Source organism: Chiroxiphia lanceolata, chromosome 7, assembly GCF_009829145.1.
Source record: "Chiroxiphia lanceolata isolate bChiLan1 chromosome 7, bChiLan1.pri, whole genome shotgun sequence".
Taxonomy (NCBI): domain Eukaryota; kingdom Metazoa; phylum Chordata; class Aves; order Passeriformes; family Pipridae; genus Chiroxiphia; species Chiroxiphia lanceolata.
The window spans coordinates 18,042,923-18,058,467 of record NC_045643.1 but is presented as its reverse complement, the minus strand read 5'-3'; the positions used below and the strand labels follow the sequence as shown (position 1 = coordinate 18,058,467).

The 15,545-nt window shown below is 36.3% G+C and overlaps 1 long non-coding RNA gene across 1 annotated transcript; it reads right to left on the bottom strand.

Annotated features, from left to right (window-relative positions):
- Positions 1-1,802: 1,802 nt before the first annotated feature.
- Positions 1,803-15,545, bottom strand: LOC116789817. The gene is made up of 6 exons (XR_004358161.1): positions 15,456-15,545; positions 13,309-13,411; positions 11,559-11,715; positions 8,435-8,509; positions 3,578-3,702; positions 1,803-1,884 (listed from the first exon to the last, which is right to left on the bottom strand). It is a non-coding gene; the product is annotated as an uncharacterized LOC116789817 (long non-coding RNA).

Below are 15,545 nucleotides of genomic sequence, written 5' to 3'. Positions count from 1 at the left end.
CCAATTCTTCCAAACAGTATTTACCCAGTAATGACAGTAGTTTTGTCAAAATATATCTCTGAGAACTGGACTAAAATCAACACTGGATTTTATTTCAGCCCCTGAAAAGCATTCTACATAGCCTAGTAAGAGAACTTTCATCATCCTTTACTAGTCTCGTAAACCACTTATGCTTGATTCCATACATTTCCTGATGGGAGGAGCTGGTTCTGTCCGTGCATTTAATAAATTAATGCATTAGAGGTCACCCTTTTGTATTCAAAGAAAAGTAAACACACACTCAATAAGACTACAATGTATGATTAACTACAAACAGACTAACAACCATCCCACAGACAAGATAATTGCAAAAAATAGTTGAAAACAGTTTGGTTTTAGTTTAGTGTAGTTTATTATGGTTATGTCGATTTTTGAGTATGCTTTTATATTCACATGCATCTGTCCATAAGAATCTTCTTTATTTACCTAGTGTGTCCCTTGCAATATGAAAGCAGTGCAACTGCTTGGTGTTAGAAGGATGTTGTAAAATCTCAAGATATTACACCCCTTGGAGAAATAGCAGAAAGCTACAGAATCACAAAAGATTTTGTTATTCAGAAAAGGGCAATCAGACATCAAGTAAAAAGCTATCTCAAGTTACCTCATCATGACTACAGAATTTACTGAAGTAGAATTTATAGCAGCCTCCTGAAAGCAAGAGCTACAAGTCTTTGCCGTCTGTGTCCTGCAGTTCTAGTCTCTTCATTTAGATCTCATGTACAATATAAATATGAAATACGAAATTTAAATGTAATTTCTCTTATTTTAAACCTCTAATGCTTCTCAGGGAACATGTATAATACAAATACACAATCCTGTTACACTTTTTTGCACACTGAAGTAAAAATTCATGAAAACAGATACACAACTTACGTTTCTCTCTAGAAGGAAAAAGAATTTTACCGTAAAACAAAATAATTGCTAAAACAATTAAAAGAAATTCTTAATGTCATGCAGTGAAATTATCTACTGTGTAACCTTCTGACTAAAATTACTTCATACCATCCAAATTCTAGAGAATTATTACACCAAGGTCTGAGGCACAGAGAAGGTATAGATCCTGTGTCTAGCAGAGGTCCATTTCTTCATTATATTAATACATTTATTCCAATATTCATATTTTTGCAAAACACGATTTGTTTCCCCTATCTGCAAAACTCTACAGAGACAAAAGAGATTTCATCTCAATGTCATTTCTAAGTGCACAATGTGGCTATAACTTCAGAAAGTGCCTGAAGTGTTTTAAGCCCTGTTGTACAATGTTTTACAGCAATACTTACAGAGAATTGATGTGCTGAAAATGTGTTCCATGCCTGAGAAGCCTCTTGTAACTCATAAGACCATTTTAAACTGCCTGCAGTCACTGGTGTGTTTTCATAAAGTGTATCACATCCATTCTTTAACTTAAACAAACAGAAATATTTATGGTGATAGTCCCAGTTTTACCATTGTATAAGCAGCACATAAAATCTCAAATCCACTCTCAGTGACTAAAGAGGTATCAGCTTCAGATTCACAATCTCTGTCTCTAGGCAAATACCCAAGGGTACTTCCTGGGACAAGTCACACTGGGTGACAGAGGAGTCTCAGGTGCTTCATAGAGATGCTTTCATTTGCCCCTCTGTGAAACATCCATCTGAATGAATCTCATGAAGAGGAGAGATTTATCAGATCTCATGTGGTTTGTCACCATGCAGATTTGGACCCTTATTTTAAGAGCATTGTGAAATCTAATTTCTGCTGTAACTGCCAAGACAACCAATTGCTCTTTCTTTATATTTTTCTTAAAGAAGACAAATTTCTTCACACTTTGTGCAGAAATTTTCCTCCTCTTCCACATAATCCCTACAGAAATTAGAGAAATCAGGAGGAAAAAAAATCAGTGAGGAGGATACTTAGAACAGATTATAAAAATGAAAAAGCATCCTCTGGGAACTTTATGAGCACGTTTCCATATTTGTCATGCATGTCAAAGTATACCTTTAACTGCTTATATAAGGATGTGCAGATCTGAGCTTTTAGAGACAGGAAATAGAACCAAAATGTCACTGGCTACATCAGCTTTCTTGTACATCTATGCAATCTCTACTGTAATTATTTTCCACTGGAATTCAAAAGAACTGGATATGGCCTGTTAAATTTTTGTCTAAAGTTTAAGTGGTTTGCTTTCACTGAATTTCATCAGAAGGTAATTTGGTTGTGAAGAAAAAAAAAAAGAATTCTAAGCATCTGCATGCTCATTTTAAACTGGAAGTTTAACATAATTTGAATTTCAATGAAATAAGATGAGAAAGTGTTCAGATTTCAAGTATTTTTAAATTTCTCATGAACGTTTCAGCAGCCTCTAGAACTTGTGTTTCGGTTCACAAGAGCATCTGCTTTTTAAAAATCTGCCAGTTTCCTGCTACTATTGCTATACTGTCAAGTTCCTTTTTATAGTATCTCCTTCTTCAAATCCTAATGCAGGGAGAAGAGATCTTTCATAATCCTGAATGTCTCATTTCCACACAGGCAACAGATATCATTACAAACTTGATCTGTAAAGAGAGAATTTAAAAATATTTTCCTTCCAAAGCCTGCATTTTTCCCAGAAGGATTGGCAAAATATAAATCCTCTGAATGGTACAGTAAATCTCAGGATGAACTAAATCATTAAATTGCAATGAAATCTGCTTGTAATCAAGCTAGAAATACTTTGAAAAACTGCTTGTCTCATGGTTTTTCAATAATTCTAATTTTGGTTTTGTTTCAAAGCCAGAAGTGCCAAACCTGACAATGCATGAAAATGAGCAGTGTTCCAAAAGCCATGGCAGCATTTTGAGAAGATCAGCAAAAATCCTCTACAGGTTTATTTTGACTTCTGTTCAGCTGTCTCCCTAGTCATTTAAGTAATTTCAGTATGTGTGGAAATATGTTTCCTTTCTTTCTAATTACTTTAGAAAGAGAGTTATTACTTTAGAAACAGAGAACATACTAAATTTCATCTCTTATACCTTAGTAATTGCAGGCTTGAAAATGAAGACACTGTTTTAAGCATCTTAATGTTTCTTTCAAGGAGAAAAAATTTTAATTTCTATCACCAAGGTGTGAAAATCGACAAAAAAAAAATTTTGCTCTTCTTGTTATTGTACAATAGGTACACAAGTACGTGTACTACTAAAAACACAGCACAGAAGAAAACAAAGAAGTCCTTGGAACTAAGCTCCTATGAAAATATAGCACGTGTCTAATGGTAAGAGAGAAATCAGTAGGTAATACCCAGAAAACAGGCAAAGAAAATTATTATATTTCTGAAACTGCATATAAAATTGTAAAGAACATATAAAATAATGGAAGATGCCTAAATAATGACTTAAAATTATGTCAAACTTATGTCAAATAAAATATTTCTCTCTAGTCAAAAAACTGATAATGAATGATACTAATTATTAAGCTATATTAGGTTAATGAATTTAATAAATAATATATTTTAGGTAAATTAATAATTTTAAAAATAATGATTAAAATTAATAAAAGAGGGGAGATTTTCACTACTTACTGTCTTTGATTTTCAAACATCTCCTTGTAGCAGGTAATTTCCTCATCAAATATCGTCAGAACAAGAGAAAACTTGGGATTAAAGCTATAACTGGTGGCAAACTTTTTCAGTAGATTACTAAATATCTACAAATTTGCAGAAAATTTATTGAACAATAAATAAAGAATGGCAATTTTATTCTAAAACATTTTATTCTAAACCCTGCATTTTTTCCAGAAGTTATTCTCTTAAAATAGCAGAATAATCTGCTAATTAGTTACTTTTCTTGTTGGTTTTGGCTTGGAAATAAACTAGGAATTGCATTAAGAAATGTACATAGAATCCTGGTTTACAGTTACCTTTATTGCCTCTTCATATGCAAGATTACCATTTTGTGTGAATAGTAATGGCATTGAGGAAGAGATTATTAAGAACTGCATGATGGCAACTAACTAATTTAATAATGGAAAAATCTAGGTAGCTTCAGAATGAATAGAAACAAAATTATCACAAAAGAAGATTTAACTTTATATATGTATAAAAATAGATAGCAAAATGCTATATTTCTATAATTAATTATTAAAATAAACTTTATCTTTGTTCTATTTGAAAGTGGTTCTGAGAGACAGTTAAGAATGGTGGCTGGAACAGCGATGTGAAAGACCCATATCTTGTGCTACTGGAAATCAGACCAGACAACCAACCCCAAAATACTTTTTAAGAAGCTTTGAAGTACTTGGGGCAGGATGGCAAAACCCTCTAACTTGCATTTAACCATTTTCAAAGCACAGGACACTGAAATAGCAATCACTAAATATGAGAAAGCACTCTGAAGTAGAATTGTAAGACAGTACTGCAGCCTTGCAAGCAGCATTTGCCAGGAATGGATGCTTCTTTAGATATTATCCTCTGTAGCTCTTAAGCCATGACAATGGGTTAAAAAGCCAATGTGTAGTGAGTTGACCCTGGCTGGACACCAGGTACCCACCAACCTGCTCCAGCACTCCCCTCTGCAACTGGACAGAGGAGAGAAAATATAACAAAGAGTTATCATATAACATGAGTTGAGATAAGGACCAGGAGGGATCACTTACTGATTACTGTCATGGACAAAACAGACTCAAAGTGGGGACATTATTTAAATTTATTACTAACAAAATCAGAGCAGGAGAATGAGAAGTAAAATAAATCTTAAGAACACCTTCCCCTCACCTCTCCCTTTTCCCCAAGTTCTACCTCCTCCCTCCCAGTGGTGCAGGGAGACAAGGAATGGGGGTTACGGTCAGTTCATCACAGGTTGGTCCTGCCACTGCTCAGGGAGAGGAGTCCTTTCCCTGCTTCCCATGGGGTCCCTCCCACAGGAGACAGTCCTTCACGAACTTCTCCAACATGAGTCCATCCCACAGGCAACAGTTCTTCACAAACTGCTGACGTGGGTCGCTTTTTTGTGGGGTGCAGCCCTTAAGGCAGACTGCTCCTGTGTGGGTCCCCCACAGGGCCACAGGTCCTACCAGGAAAACCTGCTCCAGCGTAGGCTCCTCTCCCCATGGGTCAGCAGGTCCATGCCAGGACCCTGCTCCAGCATGGGCCTTCCACAAGGTCACAGCCTCCTTTGGGCATTCACCTCCTCCGAGGTGGGTCTCTGCACCCTGGTGGTCCTCCATGGGCTGCAGGGGCACAGCTGCCTCACCATGGTCTGCACCATGGGCTGTAGGGGAACCTCAGCTCCAGCATCTGGAGCACCTCCTCCCCCTCCTCCACTGACCTCGGTGTCCACAGAGTTGTTCACATGTTCTCACTCTGCTCTTCTCTGGTTGCAATTTTCATCTGCACAATAACTTTTCTTTCTTTTTCCTTCTTAAATACGTTATCATAGAGGTGTTACTGTCATTCCTGATGGGCTTGGCCTTTGCCAGTGGCAGGTCCATCCTGGAGCTGGCCAGACATGGGGGAAGCTTCTGGCAGCTTCTCACAGAAGCCACCCCTGTAGCCCTCCCGCTACCAAAACCTGGCCGGACAAACCCAATACACAGTGGTACGAAGCTCCAAGGAAACCATTCTGGCAGAATACAGGAAAACAGCTTCCTAAAGCACAGGACAGACATCTGTCATAGTTTCTCCACATACCCAAATAATTTCAGAGGTCCTGATGGGCTGAGAGAAGAAAAATTCTTTTTCTTCTGATCTGGTTGTACCTTTCAGTTAACAACACTTGGAAAAATATGTGACAGGAGATATTCCCAGAAATTCTTAACTGTTGTAAACTGTTGTGAATTCTTAACTGTTGAATCTGTCTCAGTTTGTTCATGTCCAAAATAAATCTTCTTACTACCACAGAATCATGGAATGGCCTGGGTTGGAAGGGGTCTTATGGATCATCTAGTTCCAAGCCCTTGCCATTATATTTATTTATTATTCCCATATTTATAATTATTCCCATGATACTGTGGGAAATGGCACTGAAGCTACCACTTCTTCAGCTGTCTTCTCTGCAAAAGGCAAATTGCAGATGTCTTGTGGACAAATTCAAGAGATACAACCAAAAAGTTCATAGTGTGATTTTATATAATTTTTCCCAATGACACATTTGCTGTATTTGAATATGTATTACCAGCAGCAGTCTCAGTTTCTGGCAGTTTGTGGTTAAATATCCCATAAAAACTAACTCACTTCTTCTATTCTGAACTCACTACACTCATGCTGACAGCCCAAATTACAGTGTTTTATTATATTGCATCTTTACTGTGTATTTTATTTATCTCTGTTGTACCTTCTAGTACTTGGCATCTATTCAAAACCTTTACCTGTGTTCTTCTGCTGTTCTGGGGTTTTTTGTAGCTTCTTTTGCTTTGTATTCAGAGCATTATCTTTTACTTTCACGTGCAACTTCATTAGTTTAGAAAGCTTATGCAATCTCTCAATGACATCAAATTGTTCATCTGAATTGCTACACAGCTGCAACGATAGCCCGTATATTAAATCACCAATTATGACCAACTGTAAAATACTGCTCATAAATATGCTATTTAAGGCATAAAGCCACTTTAATTTTGCAGTTAAATTTTTAAATAAAATGTCACAGTAAACATGTATGTTACCTATAAGCAATTCATAATTCAACTGGTTTGCATATTGTCCATTTACTGTTTGTTAGAACTTCATGTCTTGATTTTTCATGTCTCTTCACTGGTTCTGATAATAGAGCATCCATAAAAACTGGACCTTTTCATGGGGCATCTAAATTTAATCCCTGCTGTAACAGTTACATTGACTTGTTTCTGAATTTCTTTGAAAGATGATTTTTTTCCTAGGTCTAAAAAGCTTTAAAATGCCTTCATTTGGCAATACAATCTATTGTGTATCTCTACCGAGTAAAGTACAGTCTTCTAATTTGTTTTTAATTAACTTTGGCTTTCCTCTAGAGTCTGAAATTGTGTCCCAGTCTCACCATAGGCATAAAATAACATGCTTCTATTCAACAGTTGCATGGATATGAACAGTCAGTGAACTTTGTTTGGTGACATTTAACTTTATCATTCTTCATATCCATTGCAAAATCTTGTCTTTTTTTTAATGTTTCCAAGATATTTTTATCAACAACTCTTTATTTGTTGGCTTGTTTCTCTGGAAGACCATTTCTAAGTAGTAGCTTTTGAGAAGAGAGGTTTTCTCCATTTTTCTTTGGTGGACATTTTATAAGGGTCATAAGCACCTGCATCCTGTAAAACTAAAAGGAATGTAACAGGTAATGGCCCTCTATTTCTTCTGAAACTTTCTAACACAGGTTTGAAATCTTAGTGAATTAGAGAGAACTCAAATCTACAACATTCATGTCAGGGAAAGTCCTATGTTTTACTGTAATACTTTTTATGGGACTAGTGAGTTATTTTGCTGAACATATCTGCTTAATAAAAAAAATCCATGCTGTGAAGAGTTAACTTCTCCCTGCACCAACTACTTTCATCAGCATCACCCTTCTTCAGCAGAGAGACTACATGCTTCCCATGTTCCTCAGCCAGTTGATATCCTATCAACTGTCTGCTTTCTTCCTCTGCCATAGTACAATGTCCATTTTTTCCCATGTTTTCTGTTTTTCTCGCACAGTTCTTCCTTTGTTCTCTCTCTTCTCCATTACACATGATATGGTATGATAATACAAACTTCTTCTCCTAAGTCTGGTATGATATACATCTGGTCTTTAAAATACTGCAAGGCTGTATTGTAAACATATTTTCAGTTATTAATGCTAATAACTTGATTTTAGTTTGGGCTAAGGAGATATATCTAATTTGTCCATATTTTTCAGATTTTCTTTCCCTACTTTTTCTTTACTGAGGAGACATCCCTTCCATGTGGAAGAAAGCTTTATATAAAAGTTGATAGCATTTATCCAGCCATAAAAGTCTTGGGCACTGAAAAAAGAATATTTGCTAAAATTACTGATTTCCCAACATTTTCAGTTTAATTACAAGAAGGGTAAAAGCTACGCACAAACTAAATATAAATATTTTTTTTTTAAATTAATGCAAATGCAATGCAAAAAATAGAAAAAAAAAAGAGTTAATCCCCCAAACCTGTAGCTGTGGAAAACAGGCTAGCTGCAGCATAATTTATTTTCATTCTGCCACCCTTATTTACACTATATCAAATTTTACCTCTGAGTCCTGAAAATTGCTCAAATTTTCATTGTAGGCTTTCCTGGAGCATTTTTCAGGACCACCTCATCAGGTGTCCTACCAACATGAATTACACTAGTTCAAAGTACAATTCTAATACAAATTAATCACAGCATGTACTCAAATATTTATCAAAATGTTTCTCAACCTAGTAATTTCAGACTATAGAATTTTGAGATATGAAATAGATTAAATATTTTACCTTAGAAGCAGATTCCAGTCCTTTTGACTCTTGAAAGGCAGGATTTAATGTTGCTACTAAGTGGTGACCATTCATCTGCCAAGTGAATTTCATATAATGAGAGAGCTTTCTGCATTACAAATGTATGGAAAGTTCTATCTCAGAATTCAATTACAAGTATCAATACTTGCTATTCAGAGCAACAGCTCCAAAATAAAGCTCTTTAATTTCAGATTATAATTGAAAATGTAACCAAATTATTGTATATTCTGTTGCTTTTGACACCACTGACAAATACAGGAACTAATCCTGTACCTGCTACTCACATTATCACTAATGCAAGTAATCCCATTCAAATTAAGAACGTGTAAACAAAGATTATTCATGTAAGTAAAAATTACAAGATAGGGTGGATAAATCCCCTGAAATTGAATGATACAATCCATTTATTTAGTTTCTTTCTCCAAGGTATGTGGTTTCACATGCCCAGTTGAAGCTAAAAGTACAAGTGAGAATACAAAAGCTGAAATAACAGATACTGCACAAGGTGCAGTGAGCAGTGCAGATACCAGTTGTTGAGCTTATGAAAAAAGCAGCTCCCAGGATCTCCCTGCATTCCTCAGTTCATATTCTCTCACATGCTCATAGTCTAGGAGGCTCCTGACTCAAGCAGAGGGTCAACCTTATACTTGTACTTAAGCAGGTATAAGCCTACTGCCATGACAGTCTTAATAGAAGAAATGCAACAGAAACAAACACTGGCAGGATTATACTTAGAATTTTTCCTCTATTTTCCTACCTCAGTTTTAGATCTTCAGACCACCACTACTCAGTTACAGTACAGATGACTTACTAAGAAATGGGATTCTAACCAAGATAACTACATTAAAGGAGCACTTGAGTAAGAAAAACTTTTAAAAGTCATCACCATTCTCATTAGAAAGGGCTGAATAAGAATGTTACGGATAAAACCGGTTAGATTTAGACTACAGTTGTCCAAGCTGCCTGGTACCTTCAAATATTAAAATCTTCTCATACACAGCTCCACAACCAGTAATGGACCATTCTAACCACACTTCTGCCACCTAGCCAGGAATATAATGAGCACAGCTGAGCTGGTGAAAAGAGGATTACAATTCCCAGTGAGCTTTTCATGATTTCGAGTCACCCTGAGCCATCAGTAATGCTTCAATCTGCCTCTGTTGCAGCTGGACTTCTTGCCAGCCCTAACTAACAGTCCAGTGCTATGCAAAATTGTCAGTCCTTCAAATGGCAAGGTAAAGGCAATTAGTTTGTAAGGTTAAAAGCAGAGTTTTGTGGAGGGACATCCTATTTTTATACAATTTCTTTAATAACCAAGCCATATCTAGATCGAGCATGTGTCTTCCGTGCAAGAGTAATAATCACATTTCACCAAAAATTGAATAAGTCTATTGTGTAAATGAAGGACTCCCTAAGCACACATTAACAGGAGAGACCATAGCAATCTATCATCTCAACGATCCCTGAACAACACGATCTGTAAGTAATTTTGATAGAACAGATTGTGACAGCTTCATAGAAATTACTGCAAGTTGCATTGGCAAAAATCTACAGAATAAAAGGAATTGGAATAGGACGTAGGTTGTTCTGTCAATTCACATATGATCAAGTATCGTAAGTGGCCTTACTAAAATGAGTACTTTTTTCACTAGAATAAAAAGACATAGTGAAAGTACAGGAGTGCCTAAAGTCTCACATATAAGCTAACCATACTGAGAAAATCAAATTAAGATTTTGTTGCTAAGAGAAAATAGAAATAAATAAAAAAGATTTCTTTTTATCTTTCAGAAAAAGCAAAAATAAGCACTGTACTTCTCATCATATATAAAACCAGTATGCATATATGTACGTTAGCTACACTGACACCCCAGTCAACTTACCAGTCCTGCAAGTTAACTGTGTCAGAACAGAAGTCTGGATCTACTTTTTACAAGGAGATGTTATTAATGCATGACAGAGTCTGGTATAGGTGGAAGTAAGTGTGCTGGTATTATTTGGGTTATAAATGTTTTACCCTCACCTCCTTCATTCATCTTTGTATATCATCTTATACAGCGATAGTCACAAGAAATTTGGCAAGTAGGGCAATGCTAGAAAACTGCACAATCCTTTTATTTGGGGAACAATTCTGGTTTTCTCCATTTTATGGAAGTCTCAAACAAGAGACTTACAATTAAATACTTCAAATACAGAGAGAGTAGATAGCAAAATACGACCCTCTCCTCTCAACTTCTCTGCAGAAGAACTAAGAAGTTGCTGTCTGCAAATGAGTAGAATTTATCTGTCAGCCCACAGCTATGAATAGTCAGAAAAAAAAATAATTTAGAATAGTTCAGAAATCCTTCTCCATTTTAGTTTAGCCTTCATGCCAACACTTCTTTTACTACTACTGACATTAGTGTGTCTTGTCAATAGAGAGGTGTTTACATTTTGACAATTTTGCATGGATAAAAAGAAACAACAGAAAGTTAAAAAAGACAAGCTGAAAGGAACAAATGTTAGCATGTCAATTCCCAAATGCCTTTTTTTTTTTTTACTTACAATGTGCTGCCTAGATTTTAGCACCTTGATATTAAATAAATACTTCATTTATGTTCCCTCTCCTCTGCTCAGGGACCACTCCGTGTGTAATGAACAAAAGCAATTCAGAGTGATATAGATCATTTCATCAGTACCTCACTGCACTTCACAAAAGCTAATAATGGGCCTTTCTCTCCCTCCTGTAAAGTTCAGTGGGGGCAGAGGTGTCTCGGTTCTCAGCACTGTTGTGAGAGGTAGGAATATGTTTCACAACTGTAACACATTACAGGAGACTTAGCACATGAGAAGCCAAACCAGCAAATCCCAAAACACCTTGATAATGATTGATTTACCTAAATTGTAACACCTCTTTTCCACATTTTTCTGAAACTTTAATGTCTACCAGTGTTATTATTCAGTAACTTCAAACAACTTTTGTGAGTAAAGCACACTAAAAATGAAGAAAGGCATATAACTTAGAAAAAGGTGATGAAAATAATAAAACAACACAATATATTGCATATAACAGTTGCTTCTACAGAAAGAGCTCTATGGAAATGTTACAGCATTTGTATTTACTAACCTGTTGTAATCCATTGGGCTGTGTTTACTTTTCTGTGTTTGCCTTCCAACACCAATGAAACTCTTCTCTCATCACTGAATTTCTTCACTGAACACTTTTCCTCTCTGACTCCCAATTGCTGTTTTCTCCAGTTGAGATAAGTAGCTGGTGTGAAAAGCTTTAGGGAACAGCAGAAGAGTTTGAGACATCAAAGGTTCTTCTATCCTCTTTCATAAATAAAATGTTTAATTTTGGCTACTTCAGCAGCAGTGCCTTCAGTCACTGTCAGTGGCTTCATTCATGTCTCTCTAACACTGGAAGATGTCTTTGGTTTTTTTACCCAAAAAATAAGCATGTGTGCTAACAGATGCAGATTGAGATAAACAAAAAATAACTACCCACTTAGTAAACAGTTTAGGCTGGCTACAATATTTTCACTTTAGTAAATGCTATTTGTAAAATAGCATTAACGTGGCAACCTACTTCTTGTACCTTCTGTCATATAAAAACTAGAGCACTCAGGAATTTGCAGGTATTTGAAGTCACACATCTGTCCCCCATTTGCCCTCTTCAGAGAGTGGCTTCTCTGAGAACTTTTCCCCCCACTCTCACTGAGATTTCAGGCAGGAAATTTCAAGAATTCATTTGTCATTTACTTCCTTTTTTTCCATTAAGATATCAAAACTCAGAGCTCACTTTTGTAATTCAAGCAGTCGCCAACACATTTACAAAATGTAAATCTTCTTGTAATAAATGCGAAAAGGTAAATGCTACAGAATGCAAAATTGATAATGTAGTGACTTTATCCTGATGAAGAGAAGATCACTTGGCACCAGGTAACAAACTCAGTGCAGACACAAAAGTGAGACCACAGCAGTTAGGGTCAGATTCAAGAATTTAAGTCTTCACTGAAACACCTTCACTGAAAATCCAACTGTGTCTAATTTCAAGATGCAAGTTCTTCTGTTCTCTGCTTCAGGGCAATCAAATGCAATTCAGCTTTGATCCAAACCCCCCATATTGTCACAGCATATATAAGCTCAGGAAAAGGAAGGACTAAAACAGCTGTGAAGCTTTCGTGCTGAAGCATTCTGTCCAGCTCAGAAGAACTTGTGGCTGTTGACATCACACTACGCAGGGAGAGATAGCTTGATTCACATGCTTATAGTTAAATGTTCTTCTTTCCTGGTAACTTTGAAATCAGTTTCACTGTACCAAAGCTATGTTTTTGAAAACAGACTGTAGCAACAATATGATAATGTGATAATTTTGAGTAATCAAATTTCAACTACTGCAAACAAGCTGATTTCAAAAGTAGAGTCCTCCTCCCCAAAAACTGCTAATTACAGCCAAAACTTTCTGGCTTTCCTTGTCTCAACTGAATATACATATTATTTTTCTGACAGTTAATGCAGCATGGGCTACACTATATTCCTAGTCCACTTCTTTTAAAAAAATGTAAGACATAAAACTGTATTTAATTGTGTATAGACATAAAAATTAAAGTGATTATAGACATAAAAATTAAAGTGATTACACCATTATATTTCAGAAATTTCATTAAACGGAAAATGCCAGTGCAGAAGCAAAGTCCCACTGGGTAAGAGCTGCTCCCTTTTCTAGGGTTCCAAGGAATTGTTGTCTTTTAAATACAAAACATGTTCTTAAAACTTCTTAATGTATACACTTCGCTGGACATTTTTGGTTCCTCCTTCAAGGTCTATTTTGAATATTTCTGCATAAGCTCATTTCAATTTCTAAAAATACATACAATTATACCTGTAAGTTTGAAATCTTGCACTTCTCTATTTCAAAATAAGATTCCAGTTAATCATATAGCTGTGCAATATCAGCCTGTGATAGTGATGATGCCCCTGAAAAACAAAAAGAGTAACAATTGTTTTGCTCTACAATGCTTGATGTATAATAACCTGTGAATTAATACCCATTTTGTTCTAGAAGTGCATGAAATACAGAAAAACATATGTCTTGACAGACAAACTGACCAGAGATGCATGTGCATTACTATAACATTCAGAGTGCATACTTAGTGGTATCACAGTGATCTGTAGTAGAACAAATGAAACAAATTTCTAGAGTAGGAAAGGAGGCAGATGTAGCAGCTTTTGGGGTTTTGGGGAGGATGTCTTGTATAAAAATATCCCATGGATTGGCATCAATCTGCAGGTATTTTTCTATCCTTCTGAAGATTTTTATATTATTTTTTCCAAATAAATTAAAAAATGCCATACCAAAAAATAAGCCTAAAACCAAACTAACCATCCAAACAAAAAACCAAAATCACAAAAAAAAAAAGAAGAAATCTTTTTAAGAAAACAAAACAAAACAAACAAACAGAATGAATACTTAATATCAGATGTTCTGATTTTTTTTCATTTTGCTTTAGTTTTTTTCCAGACAAACATTTTTGCCAATGTTAAGCAGAAGTTAGGAAAGGTTTGAATTTTTCAAAGATTTTTTTTTTTTATGATAAGTACACAATGAACAGTAAAAAACATCATCCTACTCTTAGAGCTATCTTTTCCTCAACATCATACAAGATGTAGTAAATATTTACATCCTCATGCTTCACTCTACTCCCCTGTATAATGATATGCTGCCATACCTACACTGTCTTTATCTAAAGTCTGATTCATTAATGATTGTAAGGAACACTGAGAAGCTCACTTAAAAGCATAATATCAGAAACAGCTTTTGCAAGGAGCATCATAAATGAAGTGTCATTATAATAAAATTCAAGTTTTCTATAAGAAAGGATACTATTACATCCATATGTATTTCTTACAGACTAGAAAGAATTATACTGAAAGGTTTTAACCAATAAAAATGTACTGCTATCCATGTTTAAGTACAAAAGAGATCATTCAGTAATGATTCTATTATTAACATCACATATTTGTGAATGGGAAGCCAAGTACAAGAACAGGCTTAAGCTGATCCTTACCAGACACCAGGCACCTGAGGGTTAAAATCTGCACCCCTGCTTTGTTCCTGCTCTCCTATGCCAAGGTGCAACAAAGAGACCTGGCTCCAGGTGCCATATGTGCCCTATGTGCTGCATTTCCTGCACACGCTAGGAGTTGGGAACAGCATTTCCAGGTTTACAGCTGGTCTGATTTTTTTGCTTTTTGTCAGTTTAAGCCTGCCCTCTCCTGTTGTTTACACATTTTATTTAATTTGTGCCTTTTATTTTTCCCCCAAATACCAAGGACAATTAAAAGCGTATAACAGGCAGGCACAGCAGGGAAAATGGAAGTATTCCCTCAAAGATATACAGCCAAATTCAGCCCTTTGCAGAATCTGCTCACACAAGCATGAAATTTTCACAGATGTCTGGGTAGTGCAAGGGTAGCATGACTGACATGTTCTGCTGTCTTTGCTATCTGGAATATTTTCGTGGCTCTAGTGTGGGAGGGGCTTCTCTTTCAGAGCATTTCAAAACACAAATCCGCATAGCCATTTCCGAAAGGGGAAGATATACACTAACAATGCTGACCCACATGCTGAGCTTTAGCCTCTCTGAGCGGTCCTACTGGCTTTGAAGGAGCCATTCATATGGAAAGGCATAGGCTTAGTTGTATGGCCAGATTTTAGGAGGTATGCCAGCTTTGCTGAGGCACCTCAAACTGATTAACAGATTCTGAGTTCTACCATGGAGGGGCAACAATGAACACTGGAGGCAGAGACACTGTGGGTCATGCTGCAGCTGTGCTCTAGGGAGCTCCAACAGTGGTGATGCTGGCATGGAAGAAAAAGAACAGGGAAACAAGACCATTGAGACAACAGTTTTCAGGCTATTATTATAGCTGCCATGCAGCACGTCTCTACTAGAAGAACACTCTACATGCCAAAGGTAGTTCCTCATACATAGACTCTTCATGGAGCAAGCATACTCACCCAGGTTTGCAGAGGCGGTAAGATGGCAATCACTGGCAGTAATTCTCTTTCTTCCTCTTGAAATTTGGAATGATCGTGCTCTAAACACTG